Genomic DNA, 19,787 nt, shown 5'->3' with positions numbered 1-19,787 from the left:
GTCATGATCCTGGAGTCCCTGGATCGAGTCCCGCATCGGGCTCCCTGCTCGGCAGGGAGCCTGCTTCTCCCTCTGACCCTCCCCCCTCTCATGCGCTCTCTCTCTCTCTCTCTCATTCTCTCTGTCTCAAATAAATAAATAAAATCTTTAAAAAAAAAAAAAAGAAACATAACTTGTTCAGAACCATGCTATTTTTAAGTTCCCGTAAGTCTTATTTTTTTTGTTGCCTTAAAGGATTTATCTCAGAAAACACTAAGTAATAAAATATCACTAAAAATATTATACAAATACTACTTCCTGGCACCCCAGTGTTATGTACTGAATCCTTAGAGCCAAGCCATAACCTCTAGCCCACTAGAACCCAGTGAAATTTAGAGAAAACTAAGAATTCAGAGACATTAATTATATTATTGATTCTTCCTCCAAATGGACTTGTGACTTTGCAGCCATTGACGTTTCAACATCTCTCACTTTGGAGTGTGGTTTAGGTTCAGGAGAACTGCATTTAAATATTATTAAGCCAGTGCCGGCTTTCTCCATCACTGCTAACTCATTTGCTTGTCTACAAGCGCAATTACGAAACTAGAGCAATTGGTAAATTCTCTTGTACAACAGTAATAGGTTCAAAATAAAGTGAACTAATTTGCAAGAACTGATTTGAATTCAGTTTTGATGGGTTGATGTAAGATAGGTAGGTTACTAAAAAGTAAGTCACCGTTCCAAATTAAGTAGCAATATCTTTAAAAACTACGTATTGACTCAGCTATTAAAGCTAGTTGGTGCATTAACCTACCTAAAAGAGCCAGAATTTCTTGAGAAGTGAATCCTCAAGTCTCTTTGAACAGCTGTAACAAGTGAGCCAGTTTACTGGGGGGCCGAGTCCGCCCTAGGTAACACCAATACAATTCCCTCCTGACTTCATTTATACCAGCAACCATGGGCATAATTTTATCCTTTGAAGGATTTTTTAGTATTCTGGGGAAACAAAGCGGTGATAGGAGGAAAATATCAAAGGATCCAGCAGATATCTAAACTCAAAAAGACAATATAAAGAAGAAATTTTAATTATAGGATTGGGAATGATAAAGATATATTAATAAAAAAAAGAAAGTCCTTTTATTCCCTTATGCTGGACATGCATGATTTGTGTGCACTCTTCCTGCTTAAAGGGGATTTTGGATTAAAGGGAGACACATCTTAATCTTATAAATACATGTACTGTTTTCTGACCGCCTTCAAAAACATTCCATTTTATTTCATTGGAGTTGTAAAGACTCTATTTTTCTTCCAAATCTCTCTGTTTATAGTTGTCTGACATTGGCATGTATATGCAATCAGCCAAGAATTTCAGCCACTTAAAAGATCTTTTATTATTTTGGCTAGAGAGGCACCCTTAGTATACGCTCTCTGGCAATGTTAAGAGTAGGATTCCAGGAACACATCTGCTTGCTTTGGAACTTTTTAACAGCTGAACAATTTGGAGGGGTGGGTGGTGGGTTGAAAGGAGCAAAAAGAGAACCCAGGGTAAACCACAAAGTCACAGAGGACAGATTTGGAAAACACAACTTGTGGCTGATAAAGCAGTGCATGTCCACAGACTTGAAGAGGTGGAGGCCAGCCTTGCCCTGCTTTCTCCATCCACGTGCTCTGATTCAGCTTATAATCCTTCTGGTGGGGTAAATCTGACGGAATTTCTCCTAAGAACTGAAAACATCGCTTCTTTAAAATATGTAGTAAATACAGAGACATTGTGACGAAGCTACTTTAGTGGAAATGCAAGAGTAGAGAAGAAGACATTCACCTGTATATATTTGAATGTACCAGCAGTCCCAAACCCTAATTCAGAAGTTTTAAAAGTGTTTTCTAACTTTGCATTCTTGCACTTTCCTTGAATACGTTCTCGAATTCAATGATTAACTTCCAAACGTATTTTAAAGATGACCTGCTGGATAGTTGTGGTGCATGTGCATAAAACATAATGAATTTAAAATTATTTTTAAAGGAATAACATACACTTCACTCTATATATTTATGCTGATGATTCCCTATTTTTCTTGTTGTCCTATCTGATTGCGTTCCATTAAGATTTAAATCAGTGCCTGCTCAAGAAACCGAAAGGTCCCGTTTTTCTACTCTGCCTTATTGTTCTAAGTTGATCTGAGATTTTCTAAAATAATAATACACTGCACAGTAAGTTAGGGCTTTCATCTTCTGAACTAGTTTAGAAATGTGAGAGGAATGTAAGATCGGCTGTTGGCACTAGGAGGCACAGTTGAGCTAGAGTCTTAACATCCTCCACTTCCACATTTTTTTTTCCATTGTTGATCATTTTTGTTATAATTCTATTTACTTCAAAGTAACAGTTTTAATTTATTTATTGCCTGGAGATTTCTTCTCACAGTATTTTCAAAGAAATTATTCTGTACATCATCAATGCACTTTTTTTAGGCTTGGGTTTATTGGGATGACAGGCTCTGAAGCAGACATTTTGGAATTCCATTCTCTTCACTCCAGGGTGAGCTGGAGCTGCAGTCGTCCACTGCCCAGCTTGTGGATGTGAGCCCAGCATCAGGAGGCTACCTGGGGTGCAATTCCTTATGACACCCTTGGAAATAGTTGTCAACACTTGGTTAGTCAGATTCAAGCAGGTCTCTGTCCTGATCTCAGACACCCACACATGGTGTGTTTGGAGGCCCCAAAGTTGCAGTTCAGAGAAATCGCTGGGGACATGCATTTTCACAGAAATGAATCACTAGTTCAGGTCCTGAAAGCATCATGGAGGTGTGATGTTTACTCAGTCTGTTGAACCGCTTGCTACCTCCCAGAGAGCAGTTCTTCTAGAATATTGCAGACTGGCTGTTTCAGAGGGGAAGGAGGAGGTCCAGGCTCTGGTGGGAGCCTCGGGGAAGACAGACAGCATCAAGGGCTGTCCAAAGGTATGGGTCGGGGCAGCTACCAGGAGGACACAGAGAAAGCAGCCAAGGGAAAGTGGGCAAATTTGCCGCAGGCCCAGACCTGGCTACTAATAGTGGCGGTGGTGCAGATGTGATGACAGATGAAACATACCTCGTCAGAGGTCTCACGTACCCTCCTTGACCTGTAGTCAGAGCTGTGACGGGATCGCTGTGGTGATGAACACTTGGGCAGCCTTTTGCAATGTAGAATTTGCTTTCGTATATGTTATCACATCCTCGTGTCTTTTTTTTGGTTTTTTTTTTAACAATCTTGGGAAGTATTCAGGACACATACTATCATCTCTATTTTATAACTTAAAAAAAAAAAACATGCTCATTGAGGTCAAATGATCAGTGTTATTGAAAATTACAATTCAGAATGTAGCCGCCAAAGTGAACCTTAGGAGAGAAATACCAATTTTAAAGCCCCAATATTCAAGTGGATCAGTATCTGATTTTGTTTCGTCCTCACTACAACCCTGGTTGGGGAGATCATTTCTGGAAAATGATGTCATTTATTCCCAGTCTAGGTTTTTAGCAGCAGGAGAGCTGGGATGGAGTAGAAACCTGACTTCTGTCCTGGGGAAAGTGTTTGCAGCAGGCGGACCACACACATCAACTCGGGCTTCCCCCGGGCCGGTTTGCGACAGTCTAAGTGCTAACGATGACAGGCCTCCGGCCGCCCGTCCAGACCCTGCTAGTGAGATCTGTACCCTGTCCCACACAGCTCCACTTCCCCCAGGAAATTACCTTCTGTCATTCTGTGCCATAGCCAGATTTCTTGTCCATATGTTTCTTGCGGTAGCAAAGAGTTTGCTATTAATAACAACCCCTGGTGATGGCCAAGGGCAAACCCCATGCTGTTGGTTATCTGCTGAGCACGAGGTAGTTTTTGTTTGTTTGTTTGTTTCCCTTCTGATAGACAGATAATATCCATCTTCTCTCTTACTAATTGGCAGTACGTGCCAGGCTCGGGAGCTGGCAACAGCCATTGTTTTTCATCCTTTCGGATTATGTGTTGGATTCCTCATCCCAGAGTACACCCTTCTGGTGCAGCTAATACCTTCCTCCTGCCATCCAGCTCATTAAGGAATAAAATCCAGCCATGCTTCTGAAGTGGCACAGAGCTTCCAGCAGCAGCTGGGCTGCCTGATTCTGTGAAAGCTGCACGACAGAGAGAATTAGGCTTTCTCGCGCTGTTTCCCAGAACAGATTCTAGAAGGGTACGAGAGCTGAGGAAGTTCTTCTGCCACTCCAAAATATGCAGTGGGCTGTTTGTGTTCTGTGGCTGCCATAACAAATCACCACAAGTGTCTTGGTGTGAAACACCACAGCAGTGGTGTCTGAGTTCTGTCGAGCTGGAGCCTCGGTGGGCCCAGCTGGTTTCTTTGCTCTGGGCCTCCCGAGGCCAAAGTCGAGTATCGGTTGGGCTGGGCCCTATCTGGAGGCTCTGAGGAAAATCTGTTTCCAGGCTTATTCAGGCTGTCAGCAGAATTCAGTCCCCTGTGGTCACGGGCCTGAGCCTCCTTTTCTTTAGCAGTTGTCAGCAGGGAGTCTCACCCAGCAAAGGCCACCTGTTTCCTCATCATGCTGCCCCCTCCTCCTTCGAACCAGCCTCAGTGAAAGGGGTCTTTCTCACTACCTCCGAGCCCTCTCACTTCCCCTCTCACCCCCCTCTCTTCTGCCTCTGCTTCCAAAGGCTTACCTGCATAATCCAGGTTAATCTTTCTATTTTAAGGTCTGCAGCCTTAATTATGTCTGCACTTTTGCCACAGAAAGTAACACATTCACAGGCTTCAGGGATTAGTGAGTGGACATCTTGGGGGCTGTTCTGCTTTTCCACAAGTGGGTACTGGGGTTTCCTATTCAGCGATGAGTCATGGGGTAAGGCAGAGTGGAGGGGGCCGTCCCAGCTGTCGCCAGGTCAGACACAGTCTGGTTCGTCTGATCTCTGACCCATCTGGTGACAAGCACAGGCCTCTGACTCTGGCGGTTCCGCGTTGCCTGGTTCCCACTGGTATCCTCAAAATTATGTATGAGGAAGAAATAATTTTCCACCCCACCCCCACCCCCCCATAGAGGGAAAAAGGGATTGTTCTCCAGAAAGTTCATAGCCTCTGAGATAACTGAAACTTGGAACAAAGATTTCTTTCCCCTCTAGATCAGTGCTGTCCAGTGGAACCTTCTTCGTTGATGAAAACCTTTTCTATCTGCCCTGCCCAATGCAGGAGCCACTAAGTCCCCTACGGCCGCTGAGCACCTGCCGTGCGGCCAGTGTGACTTAGGAACTGAATTTTAAAGTTTATTTTAAACTTAATTTAAGAGTTAGTTTAAATGTGAAGAGCTGTACATAGCTACATATTGGGCAGCACAGCTGTAGATGAACATGTAAACTCTTCACTTATTGTAAGTGCCAACCTGCATGGGAGAGGCGTGGATGTCTGATGCTGTGGAAACCCCATGCCTCCGAGCTCTTGGCATTTTGCGCTCAAGTGTCCAGAGATCTTCCTTTAGATTTGTGCTTCTCACCCCTGTCTTTTATTTGTAAACACTGAGAAGATAATAGCTCTGGAGGACCCGGTAAGTGTAATAAATCTGCAGAGGAACTATTGGAAGTATCAAAGAACATCAAGCAGACATGCCTTCCCTCCCTCCCCTCGAGAAGCCATGCTGTTCCCTCCTGAGGGGGGCTGCCAGTTGCAAGCGCCTCTCTTCTTTCTCCTTCTCGTGTTCTCGCTCTTTTCTGTTGGGAACTGCTCGGGGTTAGACACACAGCTCTCTCCCCTTTTTGAACTCCCTCAAGAATTCACCTCTCTGCTGTTGTTCCCGGCCCCCTTGATCTACCCTAACTCTACTCAGAAAATATCATAAAGGCTCAGCTTCTTCTTCGCCCCATATGAGATGCTATTGAGAGGGCTCCATTTTTCTAAATAAGCCTCCATGGACCCCTGTGGGTACATATGTTAATTATTCAGCTTCAGAACATTGAAAATTACCACAATTTAGAAAGTGAAACATAAACAGAAATGCAGTTTTTACTGTACTTTATTTATTTAAAAAAAAACTGGATATGAAAAAAACAACACTTATTTTTATCCTTTTCTTTTGATTAAGAAAATGTGAATTTAGTGAACTGTCAGCCTCAAAATTAAGGTGAACATAAGAAGTCACTTGAAAAAGATGATTTTAACAATGTCATCTTCTGTGTCCACTGTCACCCACTCCATTCTTTCCTTTGGTTGATTATCATGAAAATTAGGATTGGACAAGGGTCCCCCTTGTCATATGGGGAGACTTTCTATAAAACTGAGTGTAACTTCCACCCATTGTGAAGATACAGCTAATAGACTCTTTATGTTGATGTGTGCATCCAGTATCTGCTGTGTAGACGGTGGTCCTACTGACCTTGTAAGAATGCACAGCCAGTAAATACTGTTGACGTGAACCAAGAAAGATTAGAGATGAAGAAGGAAGGCTGCAAAAGCTCAATTGGCCCAGATGGCAAGAAAATGCCTGAAGTCGGCATATCACAGGGGCCAAGTTCCAATCCTAGATCAGCTACTCAACGGCATAATGTTCAGGAAGCTCACTAATCAACCTGAGCCCCAGTTTCTCAGTCTTTAAAACCCTTGGCGTGAGGATTGGATAAAGTATGCGTGTAAACGATGGGGCACCATTGGCCAGCTTAGCTTACCTCCCTCCTGTTTTTCAGCCCGCCCTGTACTTCCCTGCCCGGCAGCGCATTTCATTCAGTTCCCAATAAGCAACGGTCTTGAACATGAATCCCCCTGTTATACAGGGTCCCCAGACATCTTCTGGACTACACCTTTCTAGGAGCACACGCTGAACTGTTTGGTCACAAGATCATTTCTTAAAAATACTTCTTATGTAGAAATAAGATTCCTTCATTCCCAGCAGTTCCTTCCTAAGAGTGATGTGTTAACAAATAGCATTATACATAATTAATGTAAAACTGATTTATCCTAAGTCTTAAAACACATCTACTAGACAGTTTTCCTAATTAGATTGAAAGAAACCCACAGACACTGTTACCACGTTCAAAGCGTCTGTTAGACCTTTCCTGTCAGGCTCTTCATACAGGAACTGATGGGTCAGGCCAAACTAGCTGTGCTAGGCCTAGGTGTCCAGTTGATCCAGGGGTTTCAGTGGTGAGACCGAAAGTAGTTATTCTTGCTGTTTGGGGGCTTTTAAATGGGGCAGGTGAATGACTTATCCCTAGAAACACAATGAATGAAGGCCGGGAGCATGCCTTAGTTTGCTACCTCTGTCATCATTGGGGACAAAGGTAACTTGGCCTTTCTCTTTCAGACATTGAGCCAAGTCTATACCCTAAAGCACAAATCCCATGTTACCTCGTTATATTCATCATGGGAGTGACTTCAACAATAGATTTCATTATGTCTTTAACAACAAAAACAAAGATACCTTAAAATGCCATAAACAGACACACATACAGCCCCCAAATCCATTCTCTTTTGTCTTACCTAAAAGAGCATGTTTAGATCATTTGGACATTTTGGGGATCTCAAAAGAATCTAGTGACAATTTACAATTGAAGTCTCATAGTATGTATGTGTGTGGATGTCCTTACTCAGACTATCAACGAGATATAAGTAAGTAGAAACATCAACACAAAGGGATCAATTTTCCGGCTCTTGTCGCCTTGTTACATAGCATATCTTGTGTATCTGTATGTGAATTCTCTGCTAGGCCTCAGCTGTGTTTAATCCCTCAAGACTTGATGTACAAACATAGTGCCAAATAGAGAACTTCCCTTAAATTATTCAAATTGCTCCATGAGTGATTTCCCACTCTTCTTGCAATGGAAAACATTTGATCATAAATTCAATTAAATCAGTCATCATCTTTGTGATGTTTGTCCAGCTAAATCCTTTAGTGACTAAAGCAATAAACACCAGCTGTGTGTGTGTGTGTGTGAGTGAGAGAGAGAGTGTGTGTGCGTGTGTGTGTGTGTGAGAGGGAGAGAGAGAGTGTGTGTGCATGTGTGTGTGTGAGGGAGGGAGAGAGAGTGTGTGTGCATATGTGTGTGTGAGGGAGGGAGAGAGTGTGTGTGCATATGTGTGTGTGTGAGGGAGGGAGAGAGAGTGTGCATGTGTGTGTGCATGTGTGTATGAGGGAGGGAGAGTGTGTGTGCATGTGTGTGTGAGGGAGGGAGAGAGAGTGTGTGTGCATGTGTGTGTGTGCGTGTGTGTGTGAGGGAGGGAGAGAGAGTGTGTGTGTGCATGTGTGTGTGTGTGAGGGAGGGAGAGAGTGCGTGTGTGTGTGAGGGAGGGAGAGAGTGTGTGTGTGCGCGTGTGTGTGAGGGAGGGAGAGTGTGTGCGTGTGTGTGTGTGGGAGGGAGAGTGTGTGTGCATGTGTGCGTGGGGGGGGAGGGAGGGAGAGTGCGTGTGTGTGCGTGGGGGGGGAGGGAGGGAGAGTGCGTGTGTGTGTGTGTGTGTGAGGGAGGGAGAGAGAGTGTGTGTGCATATGTGTGTGTGTGAGGGAGAGAGTGTGTGTGTGAGGGAGGGAGTGTGTGTGTGCATGTGTGTGTGTGTGAAGGAAGGAGAGAAGAGTGTGTGCATGTGTGTGGGAGGGAGGGAGAGAGTGTGTGCATGTGTGTGTGTGAGGGAGGGAGAGTGTGTGCGTGTTTGTGTGAGGGAGGGGGAGAGAGTGTGTGCGTGTGTGTGGGAGGGAGAGAGTGTGCATGTGTGTGTGGGGGGGGAGGGAGGGAGAGAGTGTGGGGGGGAGGGAGAGTGTGCGTGTGTGTGAGGGAGGGGGAGAGAGTGTGTGCATGTGTGTGTGTGCATGTGAGGGAGAGAGAGAGTGTGTGTGCGTGTGAGGGAGGGAAAGAGAGTGTGTGTGTGTGAGGGAGGGGGTGAGAGAGTGTGTGCGTGTGTGTGTGAGAGGGAGGGAGAGAGAGAGTGTGTGTGTGTGGGAGGGAGGGAGGGAGTGTGTGTGTGGGAGGGAGAGAGAGTGTGCGTGTGTGAGGGAGGGAGAGAGAGTGTGCATGTGTGGGGGGGAGGGAGGGAGAAAGAGTGTGTGCGTGTGTGTGTGAGGGAGGGAGAGAGTGTGGGGGGGGAGGGAGAGAGTGTGTGTGTGTGAGGGAGGGAGAGAATGTGTGCGTGTGTGTGTGAGGGAGAGAGTGTGTGCATGTGTGTGTGTGAGGGAGGGAGAGAGAGAGTGTGTGCATGTGTGTGTGTGTGTGTGAGGGAGGGAGAGAGAGTGTGTGCATGTGTGTGTGTGTGTGAGGGAGGGAGAGAGAGAGTGTGTGCATGTGTGTGTGTGTTTATGGCATGACTGTTGGGAAAAAATTGATTTGAAGTCAAGATGAAGGATAGTTCTCATTTCTTAGGCCAGATTTTGACCACTTCACTGCAGCCAGTGATTAAACTCTTAGCAGGGATAAAAATCATGTGTATTCCTTTAAATTCATTGGCTTTTATTTCGCAGCTCAGAGCCTAGTCTTAATATATTGAGTTTTAGATCAAAACTGGCATACTTTGGAGATGTTAGTGAAAGCTGTCAAACCACATCAACCATTTTTCTTCCTTTTTCCTCCACACCCTCCCCTCGCTAATTAAAACAAAGGAAAAATGATTGTCAACATACTTTTAAGCTTCTCCAGGAAAATGCCATGATAGGACTACAGTACTATTTATGATTTCTCATATTTATGTCAGGTGAGGAGGTAGGGTTTATTAAAGGCTTATAAGTGTTGACTGTTTCTCGGCTTGATCCTAAAGCCTTTCAGACAACAGATATAACTAACTGCTTCCCCTCTTTTTCATCATACTTTTGCTACTGATCCTATTCATTGGATATAACTGAACCCTTATTCTTGCAGATCTTTACATATGTGTATATCCGTGTGGCCTGTAGAGGGCAGCATGTTCTGGGGGAAAAAGAAAAGTGAGCTAAGCAACTGATTTTTTTTTTTTTTTCCTTTAACAAAACAAGTAAGATATCTCCTGTAGAGAAATCAGAGCTTCCCCAAGCTTTGATTGTCTGCCACTCTAGGTATCTGCTTAGATGGAGAATGTTACTGGCTCAGCTACCTTGCAGGCTACTTAATTAAGGATTACACCGGATTCCATGCCTTTGCCTCTGAGAACGAAACACATCATTTTATTTATAAACATGAACACAAATGTGATTTTTCCATTTGTCTCTCATTTCTTGTCATCCGTGACTGAAGTTTAGAATTTGAATTGATTATACCAACAGTTGTGATTTTATTTGTGGTCAAATTAGGCTTTACTCTATTCTGGAATTCTGCTACCTCCCATCTTTACTTTTAGGTTGTGACCCCTGAAAGAATTCTGATGTCTCTTCTTTTCCCCAAGGAAGTGAAAAAGATTTCCACAGGGACATCCTCCATCCGTCATAACTTTAGGCTCCTTCTCTTAAGGGCCAGCACATTTTTGGAATAATCACTGAGCCAGTCCTCTTCTCTATAGCTATATTCACTGCTATTCTCAACCCAGTCTCTACTTCTCATCTAAAGAACCAAATCCTCCCAGTGTATAAACTACACAATTCTTTTTTTTTAATTTTAGAAATTTCTAGAAGCTGCAGCCAATCCTGAAAGGACATAGAGCAGCACTGTGCAGTAGATCTTTATGCATTGATGAAAATGTTCGCTGTCTGCACTGTCCAGTATGGCAGCTGCTGGCCACATGTGGCTGTTCAGTAACTTAAAATGTGGTTAGTGCAGTTGAGGCACTGAATTTTTTTATCTTGTTTAATTTTAATTAATTTAAATTTAAGTAGTCACATGTGGTTTGTGGCTACCAAATTGGACAGTGCAGAATAGAGCATGAATTCTGACCAGTTCATAACAAATGTTCTACCAGAATATATGGTGTGGTGGATTAGATTTTGTAGCTAAAAATCTACTGCTCGGCCTTTTATTCTCTTGCTTATTCTGTCTCATATAGCTGTAAGCTTAAATCCAAATCCTCTGACTCTGCCCCAGGATTTTCTCTCTCTCTCAGAACATCTGAGAGATTTCCAATTTTCCAATCCTTCAATTTTAATATTGAACATACCTCTCTTGGGTGTCCAGAATGGAGTTTCAAAGCCTAGCATTTTGGCATACTGATTCTATGGGCATCTAGCATGTCGCCGTCTCAGTTTGGTCACCTCTTTATATCTGGTTTTTCCTAAATATAGAAATAAAATGTAAGAATGTGCTAAAATGTGGCAAGCTGCAAACAAGCTTCTTCCTTAATTTGGAGTATACCCTCCCCCCCTTTGTATGAAACAGTTCTTTGCATTGACTAAAAATAAAGTCTGTGCTTGTTCCATCCATTCTAAAGTGACCTCAATATCCTTTTGAAAATTTTCTTGGAAGTTCCCAAGTAATAATTTTTTAGATGCTTCTGTATTTTTACAGTCATCTGCAAATGCTTATCTTCAGTTTTTTACATTATGCTGATATTATTGGTTTTAAGACATGAGCAGACTTGTTTTTTTAATAGTTTGTATCATGGGCGCCTGGGTGGCTCAGTTGGTTAAGCGACTGCTTTCGGCTCAGGTCATGATCCTGGAGTCCCTGGATCGAGTCCCGCATCGGGCTCCCTGCTCGGCGAGGAGCCTGCTTCTCCCTCTGACCCTCCCCCCTCTCATGTGCTCTCTCTCTCTCATTCTCTCTGTCTCAAATAAATAAATAAAATCTTAAAAAAAAAATAGTTTGTATCATACCACTAGCTTCTGCCTGAAAACACCCTTACCCATGTATACCTGGCAATTATAAGTAGTTGGACCCCAGAGGATAATAAATGTGCAGCCTTTTAACTTTATTCATTTATCTTTCTTTTATTTCAGCTGTAAAGATAAAATTAGTGCTCAAGCAGATAAACAGCTCTAGCAGTTATGCCAATTTGAGGTTTCTTTAAGCCATGGATGTGGAATGATAGCCCTTCCATTATAAATCATTTTCCACGAAGAGCCAAATGTGGAGTTAAAGGCAGGAATAAAGGAATGTGCAACTCAAAGGTTGTGCTCATTTTAGTAAAGACAGCTTCAGCCTAGTCCGTGCTCACCGTCAAACCACCCTTTATAGCACCCATGCCCCCAGCTCCATAATCTCCTCTACAAAATGCGAGACAAAAGCAGGGCTGGTTGATAGTCACATTTTTCTTTAAGAAACTAGCCTCTTGGAAAAGGCTCGGCATCCCCACACCTCAAGGCACAGCAAAACAAAATAGGGAGGCATCATGACGTTCTTGTCAATGCTAATGGGCTTTAGGACTGGGCTCCCATGCACAAAACCAGTTCCCTGCCATTGGTAGGCTTTCTGTTAATGGACATGTGTGTTACCTGCAGAGAAATCATTAGACGGAAGTCTCTATACCATAGCAACTGTTTCTGTGCTAGGAACAGCCATTTGTAACTTCCCGAAGCACTTTAGGCTATTTGATAATAGTGATGCAATCACATGCAGGTTCATATAGGCACAGAGAAAAAAGTGAAAGGTCAAAGGCAAGGGCTTAGAACGCAGAGAAGAATGTAAGGTGCCAGTTCTTAACTCTTCCTGAGTTGGAATGCACCCTACAGATTGGTTGCTAAAGCTCACGACTTTAATTACACTTCTCATATAGGAAGAAATAATGTCTTTTGATAGAAATATATGAAATACTTTTTTCTCAAAATTTAAAGATCTCTCCTCTGATGGGCTCTTGTATTTATAGCATACATCACATCACAGAGTAGAATAAATTAGTTTCCAGGGCTTGAGCCACAAAACCAAATCAAACACAACAGCAACAAAAAAATGTTTTCTCCATACTAACTTTAGACTCAGCCCAGGCCACGTAAGAAATTACAGTAATGCCTCTCCAAACACATGTTGCAGTAAGTCAGGATTCTAGTAGATGACAGCTGGATATTCTACAGTTCTGAGGGCCATGGTTCATATGTCTGTGAGTCCCTCTACTTGGAAACCATTTGAACAGAAGGGTTGGGAAGAGAAAAAGAGGAATGAGGATGGCTGAGGTAGAAGACTTGCTTTTTACCATTGTCTTGATAAATGTGTATTTGAGATCAGCCCCCAAGTGCCTGCTAGGCAAGAGAAAAGCAAGACATCCAAAACAGGCCAGAGAAACAGGAACCAGTCATGGTGGGCCACAAAATGAGGAAGATATTAGACAGTTACAAAGAGGACAAAGAGGGTACCTGGGTGGCTCAGGTGTTAAGTGTCTGCCTTTGGCTCAGGTCATGGTCCCAGGGTCCTGGGATCGAGCCCCGCATCAGGCTCCCTGCTTGGCGGGAAGCCTGCTTCTCCTTCTCCCACTCCCCCGCTTGTGTTCCTGCTCTCACTCTCTCTCTCTCTCTCTCTCTGTCAAATAAATAAATAAAATCTTCATTAAAAAAAAAAGGACAAAGAGTCAAGGGGAGATTGACAAAGAGGAGAGTGTACCTTGGTATGTAACACAACAGAGCACATTTGCCAATCTTCTTAAAATTGAGAAACAGTTCCTGAAGCAGATCTATCAAGAAAATGTATCTATCTTTAGATATGTAAAAGGATATTGGAAATATTTTTACTTAAGATGTTCTGTCATTGTTCTATTTGATGAGCATTTTTTTAAAAATTGAGACTTTGGGGACGTCTGGGTGGCTTAGTCAGTTAAGCATCTGGCTCTTGATTTCGGCTCAGATCATGATCTCAGGGTTGTGAGACTGAGCCCCGCATCAGGCTACTCACTCAGCGGGGAGTCTGCTTGAGATTCTCTCCTTCTGCCCCTCCCCCCACTCGTGTGCTCATGCTTTCCCTCTCTCTAAGATAAATAAATCTTTTTAAAAAATTAAAAATAAGTTAAAAATGAGATTTTTTTTCATATAAGTTTACTCATGACCTTAAGGCTTTTATTTTTCCCAGTAGTTGTAAATTTCCCAATGAGGTATTTTCTACCAAAGGATTTTCAGGAATATAGTCCGATTTGGAAAAGAATATTATAATCTTAAAAGACTCCTTTTCCTGCATTTATTAGGGTCTATTTAACTTTTTACATGTATGGAAGTAGTGGAGAAGTAGCTGGAATGTTTAGTATTAAATACCAGCAGCCGCACGTGTTCATGGCACGCGTGGGTGTGTCTGCGGCAGGCCGAACGCTTTGTCCTGTTCTGTTCGTCTCATTTAAACCTGAGAATAACTCTGGAGAAGTTTTCCATGTTTTTCTGATAGGAACGTTTAAGCTGATTTTAGAAAGCTTATTTCCCTGTCTTCAATTATATTGTGGCCTCGAGAGCAGATCTGGAAATCTGCCCCTCCTTTGTTATACACAGCAGGGCCGAGACCAGGGTGAGGCAAGGAAGGCACTCACCTTGGGCTCAGAATTTAGGGTGACACCAAAAAAGAACTTAGTCATCAAGATACATAACATTTTAATGCAATATTCTAAAGAACCAAAAGATCACTTCAGTGGTCCCTATGCTTCTATTGAACAACCCTTCGTTCTTCTGAAACACCGGTGCTGGGAAGGTTATAGAGAAATGGGCCCATTTATTTACTGCCAATGGCACTGTAAACTGGTAAACAATGTGCAAAACTTAATGGAAATGTGTTAAAAGCTATAAAGAGACTCATTCATGGCACCTTCAAGAAATTTGATTTCGTGTCATGTATGGGTTCGGCAGGTGTTGGGGAAGGCACTGGCGAGGTTGCTGTTCTCCTAGTGCTTACCTTCTAGGCTATCAAGGACAATACACAAGCAATAAAATAATCTCAGAGAGTGACAAGTACATGAAGACAATAAAACAGGGCAATGTGATGCAAAAGGAAGAGCATGGGCAGCCTGGAAGCCATATGAAGGCTGGGGTTTTGCCTGTTTTGTTTCCTTCTATATCCTTTGCACTTACAACTGAGTTTGTCGCAAAGTAGGCACTCAAGAAATACGTGATGAAGAATGAAGGTGGAAGAACCCAGTGGTAAGAGCAGAGCGAGTGGGAGGAGAGGAGGCTGGAGACCGGAGGCAGAGGCCTGCTGAGGAACAGCCTCATGGGCTGCAGACGGGATTTTTACTTCCAACAGGAAGCCTGGAGAATTGTTTTTGACCTAATAATTTGACTCTTTGGTGTTTATTGCCAGAGAAGTAAATCAACGGAATAAAAACCAAGCTGCCCAAAGATTTTCATTACTGTGTAGTATATTCTATTTTTAAAAACACTTGTTATTAACCTAACCAAGATTCAGGAAATGGGGAAAGGTATGATAAATCATGATTGAGGGACCTTGGGGAATATTATACAACAATGTTAGAACGGTATTATGAAGACTCTGAAAAGATAAGGAATGCTTCCTGTGTCTTTCTGGAAAAAAAAAGTAAAAAATTATATGCACATTAACATATTAACTATAAAATTACATCTGTGAACTGTGACTGAAATGTAACATACAAGATGAAAACAGTTGTGTTAGGGTGGTAGAATTTGGGGGGATTGTTTTTCTACTTTTTTTTTTTTAAGATTTTTTATTTATTTATCTGAGAGAGAGAATGGGAGACAGAGAGCATGAGAGGGGGAGGATCAGAGGGAGAAGCAGACTCCCTGCCGAGCAGGGAGCCCGATGCGGGACTCGATCCGGGGACTCCAGGATCATGACCTGAGCCGAAGGCAGTTGCTTAACCAACTGAGCCACCCAGGCGCCCCTGTTTTTCTACTTTCTGAAAATTGTCTTTAATATTACTGTCACAGTATCTTAATAAGAAAAATATGTTGCTTAATTAGTACAGAGTTTCCGTTTGGGATGATGAAAGTGTTTTGAAATAGATGTTAGTAATGGTTGAACAGTATTGTGAGTGTAATTAATGCCCCTGAATTGCACATTGAAAAATGCTTGAAATGGCAAATTTTAGGTTTATATATGTACTACCACAATTTTTAAAAACCCAGATACCTTCTATAATCATCGGCACAGTTCAGTAGCCTCCAAGGGGCCCCCATGATCCCTGTATTTTGGGTAGTCCCAAAATATACCCTTGGGTAGTCCCTCCCACATTGACCCGGGTTTGGTCTTGGTGACCAATAGCGTGGGGCAGAAATGATGGCATATGAGTTGTGGAGTTAGGTTATAGAAGACTGCAGCTCCTTCCATAGCTCGGACTCCCTCTCTCTCTCATCACGGGCTCTGCAGTAGCCCGCTGCCAAGTCATGCGAATAGCCCTCTGGAGAGGCCCGCATGGTGAGGACCTGCAACCAGCTAGCAGCCATGTGAGTGAGCGGTCCTGGGAGTAGATTCACCAAGCCCAATCCAGCTTCAGATGACTGTAGCTCTGGACATCAACTTGACTGCAACCTTGTGAGACACCCTGAGCCAGAACTACCCGGTTAAGCTGCCCCAGAATTCCTGAACCTCAGAAGCTGTGTGATAATAAATAGCCACTGTTTTAAGAAAAGAAGATTTTAAAATTTCCATCTAACTTCGACTGCAGCTGTACCCGTGGATAAACAGTTTTCCCCTTTCCTTGAAGTCCTACTTTCTCCTCTTTTTTTTTTTTTTTTAAAGATTTTATTTATTTATTTGAGAGAGAGAGAATGAGAGAGAGCACACGAGAGGGGGTAGGGTTAGAGGGAGAAGCAGACTCCCCGCCGAACAGGGAGCCCGATGCGGGACTCGATCCCGGGACTCCAGGATCATGACCTGAGCCGAAGGCAGTCGCTTAACCAACTGAGCCACCCAGGCGCCCCTACTTTCTCCTCTTAATGGAAGTTCTTGGTGCAGCAAACTTTGTGAATACAAGTATCATAAAAGGGGAGCTGTGTAGTAAAGTGGAAAAAAATGTTTTTTCATCCTAGCACCCCAGTGTGATAGTCACGAAGCTGAGTGCATCACCAGGACTTGGCCTGATATAAAATGCCTACAACCATGTTTTTGCAATTGGAGATTTGGTTAAACTAACTACAATATTTAGGGAATAGTGAGTGAAAAGTAAGTATCCCAAGTATAAAAAAGGGGGGAAAAAGCATACACCACCAACAGGAAAAAAAACATTTACAGTGTCCAGATTTGTTGGTTATAATTTTTTTTTCTTCACTAGGGGGAAAACAAAAAGCTAAAATCACCTCAATATGGACTTGAGTTTGACTTTCAGGAGTTTAAAGAGAGCTTCTAAGAACTCAGGTTTTGAAAGGAAATTCTATTTTGTAAAAAATATGATAAAAATTACAAAGAAATAAAATGATACATTTGCTCAGACCTACACATACTGGAGTAAACACACCTAACTGATAAAAATTCATTACTTCCAAGATCGTAGATTTATGCTTTTATTTTCCTTTACATGTTTCAGGATTTTCTAAATTCTCTCAAGTGACCATGTCTTACTTTTGTAATGAGAAAAAAAAAATTACAAATCAAACCTTTAGAAGGATGATACACAGAAGAAGGCATCAGCATCTGAGGCACAGACCATGCTCTGCCCCTCATTTGCTGTGTGACCTCGGCTGTGCTGCTCCTCTCTGAGCCTCAGTTTCCTCATCTGTAAGGAGGGATGATCATCTGGTAGCTGGATATGCGGAATAGGGAGACAGTGAGAAAAGTCTCTAGCACATGGTAAATGCTCAATAAATGCTTTGTCCTCTTTTGTATACCTTCCCATAGTATTTAGAACAAGGGTGGGATGCCTGGGTGGCTCAGTAGGTTGAGTGTCCGACTCTTGATTTTGGCTCAGGTCATGATCTCAAGGTTGTGGAATGGAGCCGGAGCCGCTAGTCGCCAGTGGGCTCTCTGCTCAGCGGGGAGTCCGCTTCTCCCTCTCCCTCTGCTCTTCCCCCTACTCGCACTCACGTGCATGCGCGCGCGCTCTTTCTCTCAACTAAATAAAACCTTAAAAAAAAGAAGAGTGTCATTTGCTAGCTGGTCATGTCCTTTGTGATAATCAGGGGAGATCAGATAGTTCAACAGGTAGTTGATTCAGAGTGGAGTCTAGAAGACGTGCTATGATAGGGAATATAGGAGACTCCTTGTAGGAGCAGTAAACACTAAAAGGTATTTTGACTTTCCTTCCTGAAGATCATCAGGCCCTTTATAGAGGATGCCAAACTCTTCAACAGTCCTAATCCAATTCTTGTTTTGGACATAAGCATACAGCCAGTTCTTTTTTACATCATAATGAAATCATATATTTTCAAATTCCAGATGCGATATCGTAAGATAAAGAAGCTGAAATTAGAGTCCCCAGAAAATATATTCTTCAGTTGCCTTGTACTAAAATTCAACAACCCATAATAAGCTCTGATCTAACCAAATTTTCTTTCATATTGATTTAATGGGAGCACTGGTTTTGGTGATTTTTCTCTAATCCTAACCATTTAATATCCTTGATCTATGACAATTTTTTTTTTTTTTTGTAAGGAGTAGGGGATCATCGGGGGGCCTGGGTGGCTCAGTCGGTTAAGCATCTGCCTTCAGCTCAGGTCATGATCCCAGGTCCTGAGCAGGGAGCCTGCTTCTTCCTCTCCCTCTGCCCCTCCCTCTGCTTGTGCTCTCTCTCTGAAATAAATAAATAATATCTTAAAAAAAAAAAAAAGAGTAGGGGAACATCTCTTCTATATCATCAGTGGGTGCTAAACTATATATCTTTTACCTTAATTTTTTTCCTTTTTACATTTTTCTCAATATTTTGGATCACATCCAGTCTCTAAGGAAATAAACATGTGAAGGGAGTTCTGTGGAATGTTCACTGTGCTGGTATTTTTCTTCCTTTTATCATGCCCCAAGATTCGCCAAAGTTGATATAAATTCACCATGCCTTCTTTAAAAAGCGTAACAGCAAGGCATTCTTCCTGTAGGAGTCAGACTGTAAAAGGTGATTTCCTTTTACTCCATTTGGTTTAAGCCTGTAAAAAGCATTAAGTGAAAAATCTGATATATTTGTTAGGGCATTTATTGCATTACTAAGTTATATTTGCAGTTCTCAGTGAAAGGTTTATTGAGAACATAAACTTTGAAGAGGTTTTGTTCAGGATTAAAGATATATTTTTCTTCTCTTTTGGTGAAATAATATCACACAAAATGATGCCTTTCGGGAGCTATTTTTAGCACTGTTTATAGTCAGAGGATGCAAAGTTCCATTCTGGTGAAGCAGATATCAGCTTCCAAATCCAGCCTCTGATGATGAGATTTGTAACTTCTACAGGTTTCAGAGGAATGAAAGGCTCTGAAGTTACCAGTTTCCATTAACTCAATTTACCATAATGTAGACGCACCAATACGTTAAACAGTTTCCTAGCCGTTTGTAGTGAAAATGTTTTTCATACTGTTCATGTAATTTGGACTAGATATTTAGAACCTATCCATCTGAAATGTAAAACATAAACCATTGCTAAGGTCTAATGTGTGTTCGTTGTTGTTTTTTTTATAAATGAAAGTTTGAATTTAAACTCCTGATGCAATCTTTTATCGTCCAAAATGAGAGTTGTCTTTTTCAGAAGAAATGGTCACTCAGAATTCAGGAAAATTGGCTCATCTTTATTGTCTAAGCAGCAAAAATATCAAAACCAGCGCAAGGGTAGAACATTCATGAACAATTTGCTTCACTCTTGATTTCGTAAAGACATTTTGAAAAACTTGTGGAACAGGTGAAAAAATATGATGCCTATGATCGATTGAAGCGAGTTATGGTAAGAAAAGGTCAGTCTTCACAGCGGTCCCGTGGAATAGAAGAGGGTTATTAATTTTATCCTGATCTGTATCCAGAAGTTGGAAAGGTTACAAGTTGCCTGATGTTCTTCAGGTAACAATGGAATTCCATACGGGGAAGGTCATGTGGTTCTGAAGGCCTTGTGTTTATGATTGGATATAACAATAAA

General features: G+C 42.3%; 1 protein-coding gene across 6 annotated transcripts in view; it reads left to right on the top strand.

Moving 5' to 3' along the window:
• Nucleotides 1-19,787, top strand: part of CDK14 (cyclin dependent kinase 14) — a 550,615-nt gene that overhangs the window by 430,636 nt on the left and 100,192 nt on the right. The gene's annotated exons all lie outside the window — the stretch shown is intronic.

The sequence above is a fragment of the Mirounga angustirostris genome, unplaced genomic scaffold (assembly GCF_029215605.1).
Source record: "Mirounga angustirostris isolate CCGP_5_RB_7025 unplaced genomic scaffold, mMirAng1.0.hap1 SCAF_12, whole genome shotgun sequence".
NCBI classification, from domain to species: Eukaryota; Metazoa; Chordata; class Mammalia; order Carnivora; family Phocidae; genus Mirounga; species Mirounga angustirostris.
Note: the sequence above shows the minus strand (reverse complement) of the source record. Positions and strands in the feature narration are given on the sequence as shown.